The 18,799-nt window shown below is 41.7% G+C and overlaps 1 protein-coding gene across 4 annotated transcripts in view; it reads right to left on the minus strand.

Moving 5' to 3' along the window:
- Positions 1 to 18,799, minus strand: part of LRCH1 (leucine rich repeats and calponin homology domain containing 1) — a 257,491-nt gene that overhangs the window by 237,882 nt on the left and 810 nt on the right. The window lies entirely within an intron of this gene.

Consider the following 18,799-nt stretch of genomic DNA (forward strand, 5'->3'; position numbering starts at 1 on the left):
GTTTTAATTTTTATTGTTTTTTTTTTTTTTTGTCTGTTTTATATTATTTGGAAAATTCAGAGAGGTAAGGACAGGTATAATCAAAGGTGAAGTAGAGGCACTTAACCTGGGACATAAGGAACATTAAAGAAAAAGGCAGCTGGAGCCACAGAGACCCATGAGGAGGGTGAGAGAAAAACCCAATGAGATAAGCAGGGTAGCACCAGATTCCAGAGGCCCATTACATCCCCAGTCAGGCAGCTAACCCTGGGCGGGCAAGCAAGAGAGAGCTGCAGGAGGAGGCTGGGCCAGGAAATGTGCAAGTGACCTTCACATGGCCCCAGTGCTATAGGATACAACCAGGGGCCTAGCCCATGTGCTCGACTTTCTCCAGTAAAAGGCAGTTCTAATGACAGCGTCCTTGGTAGGAAAGGTGAACATTGTAGTCAGATAGCTGCGGTTCAAATTGGCTCCCTCACTTTCCATGTGGGGATATTGAGTAAGCTGCTTAACATCTATGAGACTCAGTTTCTGCACTCAACAAAATTTAAGGTAATTGACACCTACCTTAATCAGCTGAGGGGAAGAATGAGATCATGTCAGCAAAGTCACTGACACCCAACAGGTGCTCAACGAATGCTCTTAGGACTTGCTCTTCATCATCTCAAGTAACCCCAAAAACCTTGGCTTAGTGTCAGTTTTTTCTAACAATAAAATAAAATGCCACTCATAAATAGAGTTAGAATATTAGTGTGACTAAACAGACAGTTAACAAGCTGTTTCAAAATGCTACATTTCATAGTATGCTACATTTCTATGTATGTTACATTTCATAGTTTAAAAATGAATCTGGTATTTGCCCACTAAAATTAATGACAAATGCCAAAGACCCAAAAGAGAAACCATCCAAGCATTGTCATTACTTCAATGGACAGCAGTATGGGCAGTTGACAGAGATGACTAGGGTAAGCCATTCGATTCTAGACCCAACCTGACATGAACTGGTGGTACGGGCAAGTCACTTGTCTCTATATTAGTTATTCTTAAATAGATGGTGTATAAGGTCCCATATGAGTAGAGTGACCATATAATTTGTCACCCAAATCAGAGTGTATTAAAAGGAGGTCCTATCATTCATTAGGCCAGGGTAAGAGGTATAAACCAGATTGTATTCAGCAAACCTGGATTTAAGATGACACTATTTATGATCCTCCTATAAGAGCACCTCCTATGATGTCCACAGTGACCTAAGGTTCTTTTGAAAAAATAAAAGAGTGTGGCATAGAATTCTGGAAAGTGATTATGTCCGAGAGCTGAAGTCTTTCATTCAAAAGTGACAGGCCTCTTCTAAGCCATGTAGTATTGAGATTACAAACTGGGCTGCCCGGTTGCCAGGAGAAAGAGTCTGAGACAGTGGGACACAAGGGGGCACACACACCAAAACTGTGAAACCACTTTAGAAGGACCCAGGCAGCCTGATTATGAATGCACTTAGCTGGGTTATGCTGTCTTTGTCACTCTATGAGGCAGACATTAAGGGCTCTATCAGGGCACACAGTACCTCAGAACTCTCACTGTGAAAATTTCCCTTTAAGATACCAAGTCTTTATTAACATACTGTTTGCAGGTGGGGGTAGGGAGAAACAGCAAGTCTTCACAGCTGCCAACTGAATTTCATGAAATGGACCAGCCTTAGGGACATCAGTAAAGTTACTGCATAGTAGTGCTTGAAAGTAGTGCACAGATACAAGAAAGTATTAATTGCAAAAATCAGTACAAACCACAGCTACGTGTTTATTACAAGACTATAACCACTGGAATGAGTGGCACAACTAAAATCAACTTTGATTTAACCAGGCTTTCTAAAGACCAGGCAGAACACATAATTGCTTAAATTGCGTGTAGAGATTATCATCCACTCCTCCAAGGGACGTGTACAAAGAAAGATCTATTTGCCTTCAATTGCTCAATCAGATTCCTTTGAATCACATAAGTTGCATAAACGTAAAAACTTTTGGTTATTTCTCGTCATAAATCACGCTGCCATTTTAGCCAAAATGGGCTGCTGTGCTATTTCATTTATAAAATTGTAAAAGCAATTACTTAATGTATTCAAAGATCTTCATTACAAAATAAAATGCATTTTTATATATCAAATCAATGGCAACTACTTAATAAAACAGCTTTTTGATGTTGTTGTTGTTCTTGTTGATCCTCTTAGATTTTCTTAGAGAGATTTTCTTAGAGTGTGAAGGAGATAGGAAGGGAGAGAGAGAGAAGAGAGAAAGAGAGAGAGAGAGAGAGAGAGAGAGAGAGAGAGAGAGAGAGAGAGAGAAACATAGATGTGAAAGAGACACATCAATTGATTGCCTCCCAGCAGGGGATCAAACCTGTAACCCAGATACATGCCCTTGACCAAGAATGGAACTGGAGACCCTTCAGTGCTTAGGCTGATGCTCTAACCACTGACCAACACCAGCCAGGGTTAAAACAGCTTTTAGAATGTAAACACTTATATTACAAAGGCAACATTCTAAAAAGTAAACTTCCTGGTCACTCACCCAATGGCTATTCATTCTTTTGTCACTGGAGGGAATACCATCTAATAAATTGTAAATACGCTGTACATTTAGGTGATATATAGTCTAACAAAATTTTACACCAAAAATAAAAACCCAAATATGTATTTATTTACATTTTTAAATAATACATACCTTGGAGAATTTTTAATACTATTAATTATCACTTGCTTTAAAACACAGTTCTTAGAAATGGAGCTGATAACTGGCCACTACAAACAAGTGAGGATTAGAACTAAACTCCTGTGCCTACACCTGGGCCCTGCATCCACTTTCAGATTAGTGGGGGAAATAACATTAGTACAGGATCTGGGTCTTATTCAGAGATCTGCTCCTCAGTCTGAGTCACCCCAAGGATTACTGTCTGGGCTTATGCTCATTGCAGAATCTCCTCTGACCCAATCCTCCAGCTCTAAATACTCAGTGGTACTATAAAAAGCATAGCAGGGACTCAGGAACTTCAACAGAGTTCTGATTCCAGTTTGGGCTCTGTCTCTACTGGATCTACAAGCACTCAGATTGCCTAACTGACAAGTTTCCTTCTTGGAAACAAGGACACTACCTACCCTGCAAGGTGGCAGTGAGAATTGAATGAGGAAACATTCTCAAGGACCCTGGACCTAGATGGTATCCCCTATCAGTTCCCTTATCAGTAACTTCGAGGTGATAGGGAACCTGTTGCAAAGCTTTTAATGAACTAACTTCTGATTAAAGTTCAAAATAAAAGCTAGATGCCAGAAAAATAGTGAAAAGAGGAGGTATATTTAAATCTATAGATGTATTCTTAAATCTTTGCCTCCTCATAGAAATTTTCTCACTTCTTACAGAAAAATTATTAGCTACACGTCCTCAGAGCAGTTGTCAAGAACATAAAAAGATTCACAAAACTGTTCTTTGCCAAGAGCATAAAAAGGAGATAAATTTATTTATTTATTTTTAATATGGAAAAGCTTTTAAATCAATGGCAGGACTCTTGCAGAGGACGAAGAGCTGCACTCCAAGCCCCCCTCTCAGGCCCCAGCCCCTCCTTCCCCCCTCTCTGATCCCCTGCCCCCAAACAAGCCTTGGTCCCAGCACCCTTCTCCTAAATACACAGTGTGGCACCAGAATGGGACTCCTCACTCTCCACTGGGAGAGTTCCTAACTCATTCTGCTCTATTAGCCGTGTCCTCCTCGGGATCTCTTTGTCCTGGTAAAATCAAATCACACCCAACACTTAAACTGAGGAATGAATGGAAATCACATCAAAATTCAGAAGATGTGGTCCTGGCTCAACCACTTACTAGCAACATAACCCAAGGAAAACCATGTCACCGTCTAGTCTGGGATTTCTCACATAGCTCTGAATAGCTAGAGCTGCAATAATAAAAACCTCCTACACTAATATCCTCCAAATACTGTCAAAAGAATATAAATATCACTTACACAAACTGAAAACATGTATACTCAAGCTTTCTGGATATTAATACCATTTTATTAATATTGCACTATTTCTAGGAATGTAACTAGTCTTCTTGTGCCTCATAAGATTGAATCTCTTTGCTAAAGATAATAGAGTCTAATACTGGCAAACGTCAGTGCCAAGCACTGACTTAAGCACTTTACACAGATATTCATTCACTTACTCGTCACCATAACACTATCATTATTATTATTATTATCATCATCATCATCATCCCCAATTTATGATGAGGAAACTGAAGTACAGGGAGGTTAAGAACTAGCCATGTCCTGGTGGAGCCAGGACTAAGACCCAGGCTGGTCTGTGCTCTTAGCCACTGAGCTAATGATACATTGACAACTTGCAATTATTTATTTTCCTGAGAAAACTATAACACATAATGTCATGGTAATCAAGGAAGGCAAGTGACATCTATTGATCACACTACTGATCTCAAACGTTGCTCTGCCTGGGTACCACACCTTACCTCATGCCTCGTCACAATCCTAAAGGAGAAGAGTGTTTTGATTTTTAACAAATTACAAACTTGAAGTTCAGAGATTCAGTAACTTGCTTCAAATTCTAAAATTAATAAAGCGGGGAGATAATATATAAAAAATATCTAAATTAAGCAGAGAAGTGTTTAAATTCCTGCCCGTCTCCCTCAGTGGGCATCTCCTGAGTCAGCTCCTCCTCAGCCTGGAGGCCACATCCAGTCCCAGAGCCGACTCCACTGATTTAAATGCCAACCTTTGCTCCCCACAACAATGAGATGGGAGTCTCCAGTATGCTGGTCCCACTGACCAAAGGGCCTGGAAGAGGGAAGGGGAACTTCATTCACAGGCTGATGCCAAAATCTTCAGATTCAGAACTTGATGTCAGAACTGAGGTTGCATTAAAAAAAAAAAAGAAAAAGGAAGAAATCACTATTAACATGAAGGCCCACCTCTGCTAGGGTTAATTAGAAGGCTAGTGAGAGAACCAAACCACCACTTACTACTTTAGTTCCATAGGAAAATATATTCCAAGATCTAAGAAAAACCTTGCTATGAAAGACCATGGGGCCTTCTGTTTTGTGAGTTGGGGACTTCCTACACGCCTTTTAGTTTTTGGAATCCAATTTATATGGGGCCCAGGCATATCCCCCAAACCACATGCAGTAAAATCCTGAACTAACACATTTCACCTATAACCACTATCAGTTTTATAACTTATTTCCCCAACTTTGGATCAGATGTTATTAAAGGTTTCATGGTATTTTTAATTCTTTTAGAAATATTCCACATGGCTGGTCTGCATGGGTTTGACCTGAGAACTCTACAGAGGCAGGGAGGTCTTCCATCCATCCAATGTTGCCTCCTGGCTCTAAAGACTGTGGTTGGCTCAGGCACCCATCCACCTGCTGTGTGACTTAAGCTGCCTGAGCCTCAGTATCTTCAGTTATTAAATAAGAGATGTAAATGAATGGTTTCTAGCTACCTAAACTCCCTCTTCAAGCTACAAATCAGATGAATGTGAACCAGATACAGGAAGTTGGGTGGAACCTAGATGACAGCTAGAACAGTTTGGTTATTAAGTTCCTACTACAATTAAAACACTTAGCAAGAGTCAAATGAGGTATTACATACATTAAACATATTTAGTACATGTATTTACATCTAAAACATTTGGAGTACATTTGGAGTAATATCTGGCAAAGAAAGCACTTGATAACATTGTCTATTGTTACTATAATCATTGTCCTTACAACAACTCTACTAAGTACATATTATTCCCATTTTACATGTGAGGAAATGGATTCTGGTCAGAGTGATGCAATTTACAATGGACAAAGCCAACATTTTTAACCTCTAAACTATACTGATGAAAGAAGAGGAAAAAAAGCCATTTTGGCTGAGGGCTAAAAGGCTTTATCTGAAGATGACACTTATTAATGAAAATATCGTATGTGTACAGTACTTTCAAATACATTATTTTATTGTTGACATTATTACAGATATCCCCTAGCCCCCTCCTTTGTCCACCCCTCCCCTGGCCTTCACCACACTATTGTCTGACCATGGGCTATGCATACATGTTCTTTAGCGACTCTCTTCATCTTCTTTTATACAGTCCCCCACACTCCTTCCTTCTGACCTCATAACGCATAAAAATCCTGGAAGAAAACAGAGCCAATAAAATCTCAGACATCTTGCATAGCAATATTTTTACTGATATATCACCAGTAAGGGAAACAAAGGAAAAAAATAAACAAATGGGTCTACATCAAACTAAAAAGCTTCTGCACGGCAAAAGAAAGCAAAAACAAAATGAAAAGGGAAACTACTGTATGGGAGAACATATTTGCCAATGACACATCTGATAAGGAATATGTCATTTTGTTAATCCTTATGAAATTCTGAAAAGTAGGTAGAACTATGTCTCTATTTTCTTAATCATCCACAGTTCCTTATCCAGGATAGGTGCTCAAAAACTGTTTAGCTTTACTTTATTTGCTAATTTTAAGCAATCTTTGATACAATAAAATCCCTTCCAACTCCTTCAGAATTCACTGTAACTCATTCTACCTCTGAATGTAACAATGATTATCAAACACTTGCAAATGTTGATGGGAAACAGCCTCATCTTTGTTTAACTCTTGTTGAGAGGAAAGAATAATTCTGGGGACCTGCCTGCCAAACAACAAAAAGACTACGCTGAATTGGAGAGATGGTGAAGGAGGAAGGGGGCTCTAGACAAGTCAGAGTCACCCATTTTTAAATATAAAGGTGGCTCCTTCCCCACTTCACAGTACATTCACCTGCTTAAAAGTATTTACTGAGCAGAGGCAGGAACACATGAGTGCTATGCTAGATCCTGGGATGGGATGGTGAACAAGATAGTCCAGGTCCCAGACTTGTGGAAGGGCAGCCATGTACAGGTACAGTCAGTTTATACAGGCTGGGGGAGGAGGTGTAGCTACCAGGTACACCAGGGGTGAGAGCATGCTGGGCTGAATTGTGTCCCCATAAAGTCATATTGAAACCCTAACCCCTAGTAGCTCAGAATATGATTGTATTTGGAGAACAAGCCTTTAAAGTAATTAAAGTTAAATGAGCTCCTATGGGTAGGACCTCATCCAATGTGACTGGTGTCCTTATAAGAGGATGTCTGGACCCACAAGACACACCAGTGATGCGCGGGCACAGAGGAAAGGCCATTATGAACATATAAGGAGAAGGTGGCCACCTACAAGCCAGAGAAAGACACCTTAGGAGAAATCAACCTTGCCAACACCTTGGACTCAGCCTCGAGAACTATGACAAATAAATTTCTGTTGTTTAAGCCACCCAGTCTGTGGTGTTTGGTTATGGGAGCCCAAGCCAACTAAAATAGTGGGTGATGCTGAGGAGTAGAAAAGATGCCATCTGATAAAAAATAAGGTCATCACCAAGAAAATCGCAGCAGATCAGCAAAATGTGTACAGGTAGGGGATGGCATCATGAGAGATCCAAGATGATGGATTACTAGTGGAGACACAGAGTAGACTATGAGTGGGAAAGAAGAGACAGAATAATGCACGGATATGTATCTAGCATTTTCTGTGATAGCCATGAAGGGCACATAAAAAATGAGGAAAAACGCCTGCCTAGCCAGACCTCACAGGCCAATAAAGGTGGAAAGAGCTTAAACATGGGAAAAGTATACCAAAAGAGGAAGGCAATAATTATCAAAAAATGCCATAAGGACATAATGCAAAGGTGCCTCAAGGCTTGTAGTGCTCAGATCCGCAAGGAGGGGCTGGCAGGATCCTGTGTGTTGTGAGCAGGCTTAGGGAATGGACAAAAGAGAGTAAGCAGAATCTTACAGGGCAGAAGGAAGGGGAAGTGAGGGAAATGACCTGGAAAAGTGAAATGAAGGCAATCTAGAGGAAGGCCAAGTCAGGCTGTCTGTGGATAGTGCTATCTTTGAAACTGTCACCGTTGCCTGCAGAGATAAAGTGAATTAAATCAGAGCTAAGTTGCTGGAACTAGGTCAGACACACAAATGCTACTCCTAATGCTGTAGGGCATCAACATCAAGAATATGAACAAAGCCCAGCTGGTGTGGCTCAGTGATTGAGCACGAATCTATGAACCAGGAGGTCATGGCTCGATTCCTGGTCAGGGCACAAGCCCAGGCTGTGGGCTCGATCCCCAGTGTGGGGTGTGCAGGAGGCAGCCAATCAATGATTCTCTCTCATCATTGATGTTTCTATCTCTCTCACCCTTTCCTTTCCCCTCTGAAATAAATAAAAATACATTTTAAAAAAATATTAGAGGAATACATTGTGTAGCAAAACTCCATGTCTTACACTGAAAGGTCGGCTTGCACAAGGCCACAGGAGACGCCAGAAAATTAAAAAACTAAGATGTGGCTTCTTTCTGACCATTTGGAGAGAACAGTGAAGAAAAATTCAAGACTCACTGAGCTGAAGGGCTCCTGGCCCTGTTTCATCTTCAGGGTCTTAGGACCCCTCCAGCAAACAGACTGAGGAAACACAGCAGAAGGAAGAACAGCAAACACCAAGGAAGATTCCAAAATCATATAGCCTGACTCTGATGGCTTAAAAATGTCCTGGATATACTATAAATTGAGGTATACTATATACTATAAATTGAGATGGCTCGGTATCAACATCATATTAACAGAGGAGCAAAATTTTCTTAACAAACAAAAAAATAAAATATTTCTGTTTTGCAAATCAAAAATTGTTCTCTAATTTGGTTTCTTTTTCCCACTTATATTCTCCTTTATGGCCTGTGAACATATATAGAAATCTGACTATAAAAACATTTCCCTTCTGTTACAAAGAAAAGCCAAATTCTCACAGTCATCAACTTTCTATTCATGTAAACAATCTCACTTTATTTTTGAGTTACTTTGTGGGAACAGATGGCTTCCAAATGTATTCCTTCTTACTATAGTACATGGAAACAACACTACTGAACTCTTAAATTAAGATGCAGAAAACACGGGCATGCTTCAAGTTTGCGTCTATATTAGTAGGCCCAATTTTCCTAAACTAAGATTTACTTGGAATTCTGATCTTTCTTTTTTAACTTTTGCCTTCTCTTGCCTTTTTTTTTCTAATACAAATTACATCACACACACAAAAACACTATCTAAAATATAGCAACTGAAAATTCTGATGCATAAAAACTTCCAGACAACAAAAATTAGCAGCAATGACAGACTTCTAGACTTCTTATAAGTTATACATATAGGCACCAGATATGTAAATGTAGTTGGGTTCTATGGATGACATTCTTAAAACTTTTATGATAGATTGTAATTTTAATTTTATAATTTGAAATAAACTCTGCTATTAACACCAATTTACCTTAACTCCAACAATAGACACATCATTGAAAGTGTTCACAAATGGTGATCTTGGTGGCATTACCAGATCTACACCCAGGCCAGAATCCCCTGGCATCTCTCTAAGGCTAAGGCAGAAGTCTAATTTTCTAAAATGTTAAACCAAACTTGGAAAGTGGCATCACATACAGGTTTTTGTGATGCACAGACAATATGGCGGGACAAATGAATGCATAACAAACCTAAGTAGAGTTAATAGCGTTTCTGCCATTTAAATTGCCAAACTCTAGAAAAGCATACTTAATGCAGCATCTGTGGAGAGATGACTTTGGGGAGAGAAATTAAATGCTGCCCAGTGTAAACAAAAAAATCTTTATATCTATATCTATATCTATATCTATATCTATATCTATAGTTGCATCTGTATCTATATCAACACATATAGATTAGATAGATATAGATACAGACAGACATATAAGGGGGAAAATAGAAAGTATACACAAAATAGGGAAACAATTTATGTTTAAATAAGCAATGATGGAGTTGAATAACAGAATAGAAAAAGTCTGTACACACCAGAAGGACAACAAGAGCAAAAAGGAATTGACTTCTGAACTGATCAACATCAACATGGATTTCAAAAGGTATCTATCTACCCTTTAAATGCTTACACTGAAGAATTGCTAAACCACAGCAGGAAAAAATTTAAGTTTGCAACAAAACTCAAAAAAAATTTAGTCAGTTATTTAGATAAATTTTGAAATAGTGGGGTATGCCAAAAATCAAATAAGATGTTGCAGTGACTGACAGACTATCCAGTGGAGTCATTTCAGTGATGAAGGTCAAACCTTGGATGTCCTTTATAAACTGGCACAGAACAAAACTTTACATTCTATGGCCTATAATTGTATATATTATTCTAGAAACATGAGCAGTGTGCCCCTACCTTTTCAATAAAGAGCGGTCTATCATGCAAACAATGATGCCAGCAGTCTGTCTGTGGAGACGGTTTTCACCATACACAGACTAGTGGAAGAGTACATCTGAGTATGATTCCTAGCCACGATATATATTGTCTAAGCTGTTCTAAAAGTTTTACTTTAGAAGCCTTTACACCTTAACAAGAAGGAAATTAAAGCTAACAGAAGAAAAAGATAATAATAGGAAGAAAAAGGATGTGACTCATCACTTATTAATGGAGAAGTATTTTGAATACATGTAATGAAAATAGGTATTAATATGGTAGAGAATACAATAAATGATAGTTACAGTAGTAACTAATAAATTTAATAGCAGAAAACAATTTGAAATTAAGTATAACTTTTTAAGTATGTGATTTCAAAAGTGTCATTCCATTTGTAATGAAAAATCTTTATGGCCAAGATTATGGAACAGAACATGTTTTTCACAACAAAGAGATTTCTCTTTATCAAGCCCTGTGTGAATTCCAATGAGTAAAGAGTCCTAATATCCCAAGGACTCCATTGCTATAGAATGGTACTGGGATGGGGAAGGCAGCCTTCAGTAGATAAGCCTGCCCACATATCTCACAGAAAATTCTTTGAATGTGTACAGACATTTGAGAGAGCTAGCTCAGACTAGGGCTTTAGTCTCACAGGCTGACAAATCCCAGGCCTGTGGGCCATGTCCAAATTAAAGGGCGTAAGAGCCCTATGCTCTGTTACCCATTATACAGCGATAGTCGGGTGGGAGGATATGACCATAGGCTTAAATGCTCTCTCTTACTAATTTATTTACCGATCTCAGTCTGTCAGGTTCTCACTCCACATTTTTGAACTATCTTTCCAACCACAGAATCTTCATAGGCATTTCTATCCAAACTCTCTTCATCCTACAAAACCAAACCCAAATCCCACCTGCGCTATGATGAAAGTCTTCCCTAGCCAGGTTAACTGAATTTCTTCTGAATTTTGCAGACAGTCTATCTGTGGTATTTGGCATCACCTTGATCTGTCTGGAGGCTCCCAGGACTTTCTGGAACTGTTTGCTTCTCCTGTATTCCTGTCTTGTCTTACACTCTGCATCAACTACCATCCTCTGCACTTGCATATGCAGGACTTCAATGAATATTTTTTATGCTTCAATTCTATATTCCTGCCTGCCTAAGCTCTTCATTTCCCATATAGTCTTTTCTGCTTCCAGCCTCCTCACAAAGATATTGTCAATGATATACTTCACCCTCTCCATAATGAGACCAATTTTCAACAATTGTTCTGCACATCAAATCCCAGGACTTCCTTTTATTTTCTAGAATCTTCTGCAATCAACCTGAGACAGACACTTTCTTTTTTTACTCATTCATTTCAATCTGCTTTTTTTAAATCATGCAAACACCCTTTTGAACTTCTCTATCCCAAAATGACACTACTTGATAAACCGAGGAGGAAAAAAAAAACATTTTCTTTCCTTATGCACATACTAGAGGCCCAGTGCACGGATAGGGTCCCTAGTGGCTGCCGGGAGCTGGCCAGAGCCTTCCTTTGTTCGGCGCACGTCATGGCTAGCGATCAAACTCCTGATTGGTTGAACTCCCGAGGGGACACTTTGCATATCAGGCTTTTATGTATATAGATTGGTGCAGTACTTTTCATCAGGCTCAATATTATGCCTCTTTATATTCATTACTAGTCATCGTTTGTGCTGTTGTTGTTACAAGCTATTCAAGTCACCTTTAATACAATGCAGCATGTATATTTCTAAAAACAAAGATATTATATGTATACTATAACTCTTCCTACTCATCCAGCAAAATAAATTTGTTAATTATCTCCCTAACCCCATCCAAGTAGAATGAAAACTCTGTAAGAATGGATACGGGGATTCTCTTTTGGTCACTGCTATATGCCCGCTGCCTAGAACAGTGCCTGGCACTTAGTAGTGCTTGATGGGTATTTATGGGATAAATGTTATTTTACTGAATCCCCAGATTCTGCTCCTTCCCACCTTTTCCCTGCTTAATAGGAATATAGTCAAAAATGCAAATACTAAAGTGAAATTGTCAAAGTCCAGTCACCAGTTCACCATCTAAGTCAGGGGATGAACTTGAGCATATTACCTGACTTCTCCTAATCGAAATCTCCCCTGCTGTAAATGATGCTATGAATAAAAGGCTTCTAGAGAAGACTGAGAGGAATAATGCAGATAGCACAGTGCACACACCAAGTGCTAATCACGGCTCTTTTGTTCACACTTCTCCCATTCAGCCAGTGTCACCTGTGTCACCAAACCTGAGTAGATCAGCCTTTCTTCCTCCCTCTCACCTGCAAAAAGACCAGACCCTGACAACAAAACTATTTTAACTCAAAATCAGTACTCAACAGGCTCAAAGTGAGAGTCTGAGTTTTTTCCTTATGAAAAATGTGTTTGCATTTGAATGACTTTAGACATCTACTGAGTGGCCCAGGATCTCTATGTTGCTGTGTTTACATCTTCTGTTCAGATCAGTTGCATGGCCCAAGAGTGCAGAAAACTGCACTCTGCATAGGTGGCAGTCAGAAGAGGTACTTTTACAAGGTAGAAACTAAATGGCCTCTATTGTACAACTGAACAGTGAGGAAAATATTTCTATGCCACTCCTATCTTATAAAATTTATCAAAAAGTACACTTTAATCTTAGGTCTTTAAAGACCTTCATGTGCCATTCTGATTTTAAGAGATATTCTGTAAACTAAATATTAATCCAGGAGGAACCACTATCTTTATTGTATATGCTACTACTCATTATATCCACTCACACAGTGCAAACTGGAGGTAATTTTAACTCTTGCTTTATTTTGATTTTTGTTCTTCCAAATAAGGAACAGTGCTCAGTAAATGTCTTCAGAACAAAGGACAGAATACATTTGGTTTTCAGACTCATCAAGAAAAAAAAAAGAGGTCTCAAATAAATAAATCAGAAATTAAAGGGGATAAAGAATCGCCATCACAGAAATAAAAAGGATTATAAGAAAAAATACAAATCAATAAATTGGACAATCTGGAAGAAATGGGTAAATTCCTAGAAACATACAATCTTCCAAGACTGAATCAAGAAGAAACAGAAAATCTGAACATACTGATGACTACCAAGGAAATCAAATCAGTAATCAAAAAACTCCAACAAACAAAAGCCCTGGACCAGATGCCTTCACAGATAAAATTTACCAAACACTCAAAAATGAGTTAACATCTATTCTTCTCAAACTACTGAAAAATAATTCAAGTGAAGGGAAAACTCCCAAGATCATTTTATGAGGTCACCATTACCCTGATTGCAAAATCAAAGATCCTATATAATAAAAGCCTAATATCCTAAGTGTCCAGTCATCTGGTTGGCCATTCAACCAATCAAAGAGTACATGCTAATGATATGCTAAGACTGCTCAACCGCTCGCTATGATGTGCACTGACCACCAGGGGGCAGATGCTCCGACCGGTAAGTTAGCTTGCTGCTGGGGTCCGGCCAATCAGGACTGAGTGAGACAGGCCAGACACGCCCTGGAGCCCTCCTGTGGTCCCTCCCTGGCCCCGATTGTGCACCAGAGGGGTCCCTTGGCCTGGCTTGCACCCTCTTGAAATTCGGGACCCCCTCAGGGGATGTCAGAGAGCTGGTTTCAGCCCGATCACGGAGGCCAGGCCAAGGGACCCCATTGGTGCACGAATTCATGCACCAGGCCTCTAGAATTACAAAAAAAGAAAATTATAGGCCAATATCCCTGGTGAACATAGATGTAAAAATCCTCAACAAAATATTAGCAAACCAAATTCAGCAATATATTTAAAAGATCATACATCATGATCATGTGAGATTTATTCATGGGATGCAAGTTTGGTTCAATATCTACAAATCAATTAACATGATACTCCCCATTAACAAAATGAAAAATAAAAAGCACATGATTATATCAATAGAAGCAGAAAAACCATTTGACAAAATCCAGTATTCATTTATGATAAAAACTCTCAGCCAAGAAGGAACAGAGGAAATCTACCTCAACATAAAAAAGCCATATATGACAAAACTACAGCTAACATCATATTCGACGAGAAAAGCTAAAAGCTTTTACCTTAAGATCAGAAACAAGAAAAAGATGTCCACTTTCACCATTTTTATTCAACATAGTATTAGAAGTCCTAGTCACAGCAATCAGACAAGAAAAAGAGATAAAAGGCATCCCCAAAACCCCAAAACACTAATTTTAAAAGAAATATGTACCCTATGCTCATTGCAGCATTATTTACATTAGCAAACCAAAGTGCTCATAGGGTGCCACAGATAATTGGATAAAGATATGGTACACATATACTAATGAATATTACTCAGCCATAAAAAAGAACAAAATCTGACCATTTGTGAGATTGACCCAGAGGATATAATGCTAAGTGAAATAAGTCAGACAAACACAAGTGATTTCACTTATATATGGAATCTAAAGAATATAATACACAAAACAAAAACATACTCATAGATACAGAGAACAAATTGATGGTTGCCAGATGGGAGGGGGGTTGGGGTTTAGGTGAAAAGGGTGAAGGGATTAAGAAGTACAAATTGGTAATTGCAGAATAGTTGTAAAGAACTACATAGGAAATACAGCCAACATTGTAATAACTGTGTATGGTGCCAGGTGGGTACTAGACTTACCAGGGAGATCACTTTGTAAATTATATAAATGTCTAACCACTATACCGTACACCTGAAACTAATATAAAATAATACCAAGTGTTGCCCTAGCTGGTTTGGCTCAGTGGATAGAGCATTGGCCTGCAGACTGAAGGGTCCCAGGTTTGATTCCAGTCAAGGGCACATGCCTGGGTTGCAGGCTCAATCTCCAGTAGGGGGTGTGCAGGAGGCAGCCAATCAATGATTCTCTCTCATCATTGATGTTTCTTTCTCTCCCTCTCCCTTCCTCTCTGAAATCAATAAAAATATATTTTAAAATAATAATAATAATACTGAGTGCCAACTGTAATTGAGAAATAAAAAGTAATATATATGTATGTATATATATGGCATATACATATACATATACACACACAAATATATATATACTAGAGGCCCGGTGCACAAAAATTTGTGCACTCGGGGGGGAGGGGGAAGTACCTCAGCCCGGCCTGTGCCCTCTCACAGTCTGGGACCCCTCAGGAGATAACGACCTGTTGGCTTAGGCCTGCTCCTGGGTGGCAGAGGGAAGGCCCAATCTCTAGGTGCAGCCCCTGGTCGGGCTCAGAGCAGGGCCGATTGGGGAGTTGGGGCACCCCCCCCTGTCATCCACAGAGCAGGGCAGATCAGGAGGTTGCGATGCCACCCCTAGTCACGCTCAGAGTACGGCCGATTTGGGGGTTGGGGCACTGCCCTCTGTCACACTCAAGGCAGGGTCGATAGGGAAGTTGAGGTGCCACCCCCTGTCACGCACAGAGCAGGGCAGATCAGGGGGTTGAGGAGCTCCCCCGTCACGCACAGAGTAGGGTCAATAGGGGAGTTGGGCACCGCCCCCTGTCACACACAGAGCAGGGTGGATCAGGGGGTTGGGGCGCTGCCCCCTGTCATGCACAGAGCAGGGCCCATCACGGGGGTTTGGGCTCCGTACCCTGTCACACACAGAGCAGGGCTGATCAGGGGGTTGAGGAGCTCCCCACTGTCACTCACAGAGCAGGGCTCATCAGGGGGGTTGGGACACCGCCCCCCATCACACACAGAGCAGGGCAGATCAGGGGGTTGGGGCGCTGCCACTGTCACACTCAGGGCAGGGCCGATGGGGAGGTTATGGCTCTACCCCATCACACACAGAGCAGGGCCCATGGGGGGGAGGGGGTTGGGGTGCCGCCCTCTATCACCCACAGAGCAGGGCTGATCAGGGGGTTGGGGCCCCGCCCCCTGTCACACACAGAGCTGCAGGGTGATCAGGGGGTTTGGGCGCTGCCCCCTGTCACGCTGATCCCGGTGCCCGGAGGCCTTGCGGCTCCGCTGATCCCGGTGCCGGGAGGCATATTACCCTTTTACTATATAGAATAGAGGCCTGGTGCACAGGTGGGGGCTGGCTGGTTTGCCCTGAAGGGTGTCCTGGATCAGGGTGGGGGTCCCCACTGGGTGCCTGGCCAGTCTGGGTGAGGGGCTGAGGGCTCTTTTTAGGCTGGGACTGAAGCTCCCAACCGCTCCTTTTTTTCTTTTTTTTTTTTTTTATTCTGGGCCAGCTTTAGCTCTGAGGCCTTGGCTGCTGAAAACAGGTTTCTGGCCTTTGTTTACCATCTGTATTTGATACAATGTTGCGGTCCGGATGGCTGAAGCCCGGCTGAGTAAAGCAGGTTTCTGGGGTTTTTTTAGCTTCTATATTTGCAACACAGTTGCTTAGAGTTGCAGCTGAGAGGCGGGCAAGTCAGGCGGGGAACGTTGGAGTCCTCCGTCACTGAAGCAAGCAAGCCTCCCTGTTCGCATCAGCTGCCTGGCTGCCGGCCGCCATCTTGGCTGACAGTTAATTTGCATATCTCCCTGATTAGCCAATGGGAAGGGTAGCGGTCGTACGCTAATTACCATCTTTCTCTTTTATTAGATAGGATACACATTTGGTTTACACTCAGCTTTAGACCTGAGGCAAAGATATTTTGCAGAAGCAAATCTTTAACATGTTCAGATATTAACATGTAAAATAGCTCACTACCCTGAATATTCTTAATCTTTATTGAGTTGTGGTAAGTTTCTACAAACTAAGGTGACAGTCACCTACCGTTATTAATATTGCATTTTTTATGGGAGTTACCATTAAGCCTCTTAGTTTAACTCAATAGAATTTTCTGAGCATTGAAACACGTGCAAATGAGGTTCACAATTAAAAACTTGTAAAACTCACAACCTAAGCTCATCACACGCAAGCAAAAAAGGAATATAGGAATATTTGTAAGCATTTACCACATATGGCAAGTTCTTAATGTAAAGAAGTTGTCCCTGCTTTTAAAAGCACAGCTTTTCTCAAAGAAATGTCAACACAGCAGTTCACCCAACTTTGGAAATAAAGGGCAGCATAACTGAAATAGAGGTACAAGCATGTTATTATTGTTGGTCATGCCAGCTCCAATTTCTGCAGTCATATCTAACCCTTCCATAGTTCATGTACACTCTATGGCAAAAGGGAAGTAGAACGTAACAGATTTTTTTTAAGTTAATGATTCAGGCAATTTTTGGAATAACTTCCACTTGAGAAAATGTAACTAAGAGATCCTATCAAGAGACTCCCCAGCTGTTGACAGCTCAACTCTGGAAATTCCCTCCTTTCTTGCCTATTCCTGACTATCCCTAAATCCAAATTACAAAGTTTAATGACCCTGAAGGGCCCTGTGTGCCTCCACTGAACTCAGAACTCTGTCTAAATACTCACTGGGACTCTCCATAGATGTTTATTGAATTGAAGGAAGAAAAAAAGGCACTGGAAACCTAGTTCCAAAGGCCAAGTGCTTGTTCGCCTGAACGAACCCCTGCTTTCCCCACAAGAGGAAACTGGGAGATCTGGAGCTGAGTCCATCCAGAATCCAGGGGGTCTGACACTGGGCTCAAGAGGTGATGACAGCCAGAAGGTCTGGGCAGTGGTTCCAAAATGGGGCACTGGGAAATGGTGGGCGCTTGCCAACATGGAAACACTCCCTCAAGGAGCTGGACCGGATGGTAGGAAACCAAGTCAGTTCTGTAGGGATCCCAAGGCCCCAATCGCGTTCCACCGCCCCATTCCTGTTTATAGATCCCACTCCAGGAACTCCAGCTACCAAAGAGAAAGCAAAGGTCTCAGAAATATGTCAACACATGACATAACTTGAAAAAGCTGGCTGCTCATTGGCGCGAGTTATAACTTGTCCGGCTCACACAGGAAAACCGGCTCACTTTAATTACTTTTCTTTTATTAGGCTATGCCGTCCCTTCCAGGCCCCCGCCAGGATCGGGTTACAGAGAACTAGGTAGCCTCGGTGGTAGGAACCAAACCGTGTGGGCGGTTAGCTGAAAGCAAGGAATCAGAGCCGACCGCCTGCGCAGTGACTGCGGATTTGGATTCACGACAATCGCAGCGGCTCTTTCCGCGCGGACGCAGGAAGAGGAAGCCTCGGCACCTCCACCCTGTAGACACCGAGCTGCCCTATCGCTTGTGTCGCCGAGAGGGCCTCGCGGCACCACGCCGGTGCCCCTGGGTCGGCCAAGGGCGCGCCACCTTTGTCTGGGTTCCCCCCCAGGATGGGCGCCGCGTCCACGCTAGGAGGGCTTGCCTGGCTCAGAGACACAGACGCGGCGCTCGGCTTCCCAGTCCCAGCGCCGAGCCCAGGAAGCCTGCGCGGCCGCCTGAACCCCCCCACCCCCACCCCCACCCCCACCCCCACTTCCACTGCGCGTCCGCAGCGCACCCGCAAGTCCCAGCCTGGCGACCACTGCCCCGGCGCGGCCGCCACTGGTGGGGAAGCCGGAGACCAAAACGCAAACCAG

The sequence above is a fragment of the Myotis daubentonii genome, chromosome 2 (assembly GCF_963259705.1).
Source record: "Myotis daubentonii chromosome 2, mMyoDau2.1, whole genome shotgun sequence".
Classification (NCBI taxonomy): Eukaryota; Metazoa; Chordata; class Mammalia; order Chiroptera; family Vespertilionidae; genus Myotis; species Myotis daubentonii.